Source organism: Augochlora pura, chromosome 6 (genome assembly GCF_028453695.1).
Source record: "Augochlora pura isolate Apur16 chromosome 6, APUR_v2.2.1, whole genome shotgun sequence".
Taxonomy (NCBI): Eukaryota; Metazoa; Arthropoda; class Insecta; order Hymenoptera; family Halictidae; genus Augochlora; species Augochlora pura.
In genome coordinates, this window is record NC_135777.1 from 8,148,097 (window position 1) to 8,154,096 (window position 6,000).

At 30.4% G+C, this 6,000-nt stretch overlaps 1 long non-coding RNA gene across 1 annotated transcript in view; it reads right to left on the reverse strand.

Annotated features, from left to right (window-relative positions):
• The window catches only part of LOC144471719 (uncharacterized), a 32,222-nt gene that overhangs the window by 23,509 nt on the left and 2,713 nt on the right, over positions 1 to 6,000 (reverse strand). The window contains exon 2 of the long non-coding RNA XR_013494331.1: positions 4,358 to 4,413. This is a non-coding gene — a long non-coding RNA (uncharacterized LOC144471719). The remainder of the gene's footprint in view (positions 1 to 4,357; positions 4,414 to 6,000) is intronic.

Consider the following 6,000-nt stretch of genomic DNA (forward strand, 5'->3'; position numbering starts at 1 on the left):
TTAGTATAAAAAAAAAAAACTACCGTGTTATCACTTTCTGGTAGCAATTCACTTCTTTTATACGTGGAAGTAGCTGACGTCAATGTTTAACCTGATTAGGTGTCATCATCGACTGTAAGTAGCATTGTCGCCACTATCAACGTTAGTCCTCTTATAATATAAAAAAATAATAATTATATGTCAATAAAAACATTATATTAACGTTTGAAAGAAAGAATTTGTTATTCAACAAGAACATTTTAATTTGTTAAGGTTTTACAATTTAAACATATGTTTTATGTTAAGAAGTCGTGCTTATTTGTTAAAAACATATGTTATACAGTGTGTCCCTGAAAAATATGTACAAACGGGCATCAGATAACTCTGCATAAAAGAGCATGAACAAAATATACAATGTTGTTTTTTTTATTTTTGTTAGTTAGTAACTTAGTTTTCGGGAAAATCGGACTTGAAAATTTTAATGAATCGTATTTTAATCGTAATTGCGTATGTACGAAGCAAATTTTCAAACTCAATTAACTTAAAAACTAGGTTCCAGGCAACGAAAAATTCTTATACATTTTGTTCATGTTTTTTTGTTAGGAATCAACGAATACCCACTTGTATATACCTACCAGAGACATTTCGTACATTAAAAAACATTAAGTTAATAGAAACCATAGCCTCGAGGCATACATTAATATCAATATTCTAAAAGTTACGTGAACTGAAATAAAAATATGTTAATGCACGTGTAACTGGATAAACGTGAATTAATAGACATATACAGGGTGTCCCGGAAATCGTAGTACTATCGGACAGGGGATGATTCCACATAAAAAAAGAAGAAAATATTTTGGTATAACATTTTTTCATCCGGAGCTCCGTTTTCGTGATAATCGACTATATATGTTTTAAAAACTACTAAATACGCGAAATTAATATGTCATATTTGGGATCTTCTCCGTCTCTCATATACACCCTTCATGTTATCTCAATCGGTGACAGGTCTCCTTTGAAAATGCAGCAAAAAATATTTGATAGAATATTGGAAATAGTTAATGAAATACTCTTGTTTGTAGGAAATAATATTTCAAGATTTATTTGACGCCATAAAGAGAAGTATATACAATGTATCATATAATTGGTGGCACAGACGGATAATGCCTGATTCTACGTCAACAAATTCAATAGTATTATTTTTTTCAACTCAAATTTTCTTGAACAATAATATTGAATAATGAACAATCAACCGCATTGTATCTCAACCGGTTGTATCGACCAGTTACACGACACTCTATGTATGAAAAATATTAGGTTGGTAAGAAATTAATATTGGTTTTCGAACTTTCGAACTTTGACGCATATTTTGGGATAACAATTCACTTTTTTCTGTTTACCTTCCAACGTCATCTTACAGTGCTGTCGTGCTGCATACTGATAGGTATGCTTTTGTTCTTTTACTGTTAATTTGTGCTCACTTGAAGTTATTGACTTCGTAATGGATACCAAGCAAGTTCGTGTAATATTCGTTCGAAGAATTTATCAATTTCGAAACAACAGAATTTTACGCTACTGGAATTAACAAACTATCAATTTATTGGCAAAAATGTGTAGATTGTAATGGATCTTATTTTGATTAAAAAAAACTTATTCCGATTTCTGATATGTTGATTTAAAAGATATAGTTTGGAAACCGACATTATTTTCTTACCAACCTAATAGTTATATGTGTAGTGGTAGCGGAAATTACTGATTGATATAGTATTATTTTAAGATGTACTAGAAATAATTATTTGAAATATATTTCATATGCCTAAATTTATACTAGTTATTTCATATTCAATTTTCTTACGATTAATATGTATGAGAGAAAATAAACCTATAGGAAAAGTATAACCACATATTATTTTGAAATATAAGATTTTTCTTATATTTCTCGTAATAAACTCTCAAAGTTGCGTGCCGTTGTCATTTTAGACCTACGTTGGCTTGAGGTGCGCCCTACTACCATCTACTACTAAGCAGCGGAAACACTTGTGTCCGTCTATGTACCTTTCTCAAAGCAGCTTAGACCTTCGCACGTAAGGGAACCTCTGAGAACCATAAATGCATCTCGTGTTAGTGAAATATAGGTATGGGTTGGAAATGATCCCGGCTACAGCACCACACATTCCAGTACTCGGAAGGTTAATGTATGTAATTGGGAAACATTTAACATCTGTTTGTTTTTAACAATGTACATATCTCTACGATAAACACGAATATTAGTACATACTCGCAGTTGCGTGGTCACCAAAATTTCATGGAAGTAATAGTCAAGTGTTTCATTTCACGCACGATAAAGAAAATTTTTATTTCAATTAAATATTTCATACTGATATTAAAAGATGTAAATATATTTTACACACTTATTAAATATTTATAAAATTGATTAAGTATTTCAGATAGTACTTCATTTGATACAGCAATAAATTACTACAGTAGAACCTGGATAATCCGGCCTAAGCAGACTGACATAAATGTTCGGATAATAGAACAGATGCTTCATTGAAGTTTCAGATGTCATCTTTATTGACTTATACAATAAATTGTTTTGTGCATGATTCGTATTTGACTGGGCTGATTACAAATAAAAATCGAGGTTCCATAGTATTCCAAATGAAGCATAATATTGAGAGAAATAGTAATTGAGTTAAACACAGTTATTGAGAGAAATGGTAATTGAGTTAAATACAGCTGTTGAGAGAAGTGGTATTTGCAAATGTTTGTATTTCTTAATTGAAATATTTTTAACCCAGATCTGTAAACAATTTCGCATGGACAATAAAACACAAATATAACATTTACGTAATAATTAGAAAACATTTATTTTCTGCATTTTAGACACATACATTCTTCAGAAAAAAGACTCTAGAAATTAAAAGATTATATGCTGTTTCAGTAACTTAGATATTGTTGTTCAAGTTAAAGTAAAATTTATTTCGTACGCCGTATCTTTTTGCGGATAGTGGATCTCTTCAATAAACATCTTCCCCAAACAAATTTTTCACGTGTACAATAGACGTTTGTAGATTTATTATTTTTGCAATATCCAATCTGATATGTTTTTCGTTTTTTTTTCAGAAATTACAGTGGAATCTGTTGACGTTTCCTCCATTGTTTTTGTTTCTTGTACCTGTGAATCTCAAAATTTGGTATTTTGTTTAAAAAAATGACATTTTACTATTTTTAGTTCTTCTTCAATTTTCTTCCCCTAAAATTTTATTTGCAACTGAAAATTTTACACACGCAATTAAAAGTTCATACATTATTATTATTTCAAAATTATCTAAAACACAATTGGACGACATTTTTCTTCGAAAAGCTAAGAGTAATAGTTTAAGATCTCAGACGGTAAATACCGGTAAATGGAGAATCTAAGATTATCAGAAGAAACGAAAGAAGAAGAGAGAATAGTCGCGCAATAAGTCGAGGAAAAGCGAGAACATTAAATTTAAAAATTTTGCTCAAAGTTTAAAAAACGCTTGTTTGACCGATCAGGTTTAGTATTAAACCTTGATTAATCACGTAGAATATTTATGGGTCTTTGATGAAACAATGTCGAATAGAACTCTCCGTTGGATAAGCGGCTGATTAATTGCTGCAATAAGACTGCAGGTTCTCTATACTAAAAATTCGTCCTACATTATTCATCCTAATTATATTCATCTTTTTTTAGATCATATTCATCTTTTGCACTCCAAATTCATTCTTTTATGAATTAATTTACCATTTTGCAAATGGAATTCAACCTTATACAAATCAAATTCTACTTTGTTTTATGAAACTATCTTAATAAATATCAGGTGCAATGTAAAATTGTTATTCTGAAACATTTAATTTTATTATATGTACAGGTTTCGTACTTCATTTTTGCTTCAAATGAATATTTTTACAGGTTTTACTCATACCTTTTAGAAATCGAATCCATTATTCTGCAAATCAAACTCTCCCTAATAGTCATTTCTAAAATTCAATTCAATTTATAAATTTAACCTCATGCTTAGCGTTTTATGTTTAAAGAAACGTGCATGTAAGACGTAGGTGCGTGACAAGCTATTATATATTTCTGCCGAGGCTCAATATTTACGGTTTCAATTAATTAAAAATCAAAAACAAATTTAACAACATTTAAAATGTTGACGTGATTTTGACAGTGTAACTGTGACAAGACACCTGTGTAGAAAATGTTATTTATATAAATTCTACTTAAAAAGATTCAGTTGCAAGTCGATAGTTAAGTTTAATCAGGCTTCCCGATCGGTTCTGCTCGATGGAAGGATGAAGCCGAGCAGAAACGACAACATTATGCAAAATTATTTTTATGGGAACTCACCTTTTACAGCTCCTCGCTGCTTCGTCATCGTCTGTCGGTGCACCAGCACCAGAATCCTACAAAACACAAATATAAGCGGTTAGTAAAAGAAATGAACGCAGTTAAAATAAACCTCTTTTGAGAGGAAGCGAACTGCACGTGCCGTTTACAGTGATTTAAATTGTTAGAAATATGGTTATTTCGAGTGGATCAGCGTGATCTGGTAACCAGCACTAACCTATGTTGCCATAGAGATGATTCGCGCATGCATAAATTGTTTTTCGATCGTTCCTGCCTTATTTTTCCTCTCCCTGGCGTTCTTCTCGATCCGGCAGTCGTGCGCGAAACGCGTGTTTCTATGTCGTTGTTAACCCTTTGCACTCGAAGCCATCTCTCGACATCAAATATAAAATAATTTTTCTGACTCATAGCATTTTCGTACTGCATAACAAAGTGCATTTTATGCATATGAAATCGAAACTCATAATTCATACAACAGTTACATTTTCAACAACTTTTTAAATTTGATCTTTGGTGATATCTGTAAAAATAATTTTAGAGCGTGGTGTAACACTTTCAATGGCGCCTCAGAGTCGCCACTCGAGTGCAAAGGGTTAAATAATTCCTTAATCAGATATTCGCACCTAATTTTACTATCGGAAACCTCGTCTATTCCACTCAAATCTTGGCATAAATAAAATATTACTGAGAATTGTTCGAACGACTCTCGTCATCGATTTCGTTTTTATTATCGAAGGAACAGTAAATTATTACTCGTCATTTTGTTACTCACTTTTAATCTTTGTTACAATGCGAAGATCATATTTGAGAAATCATAGTTTTTAACTCTCTCGTTACAAAAACGTATTCCGATGTTAAAAAGAAGGTTAAGTTTCCACAAATATTAGTGTATACTATTGTAATACATAAAAAGATGTAATTAAAATCTGTAAATATTTATATTTTATCCAAACACGCATTCACCAATGTCACAATACTAAAAACATGTATGTATTGAAATTTTATGTTTCGCATTTGACAATATATTCCCAAAAATTATAGGTAATATTAAGAACTATATTATGTTGCTAATATTTTACGGCATATTTTTATGTTTAACGCCTTATAAAAATATATAATGAAAGAAATGTATGCTCTTCATATTATTTTAATGACTTTATATTATATTCGTATTATTTGAATACCATTGAGCATACATTACTTGTATTTACATTATGTATTATGTTACCAATCACATAAAAATCATGGTTATTAATGTATATAAAATTATGATAACAATTAAAGAGTTAATACTTTGAAAATTTGACATCCCCACCACCAATCCGAATACTGTGCAACGCGCAGAATCGAAAATAATTGGATAACGTGATTTGATTCGAGGAAAATGAAAGTGTGTGTGTATACAAATAATTAATCTCCGATAAATGTATGTTTATAACATGTCATTAAACCTTTTTCATTTTATATGAGTTTTACTACAAATAATTAGAAATAACTGAATTCAATTTTTAAAAGGATTAATTTGATTTGAAAAGAGATATAATACCAGGACAAGCATTTGTTTAATTTGCAAAAAGATATATAAGACATACAAATGGATGAATACGATCTACAAAATTGAAGTAAAACAGTGAATATAATCT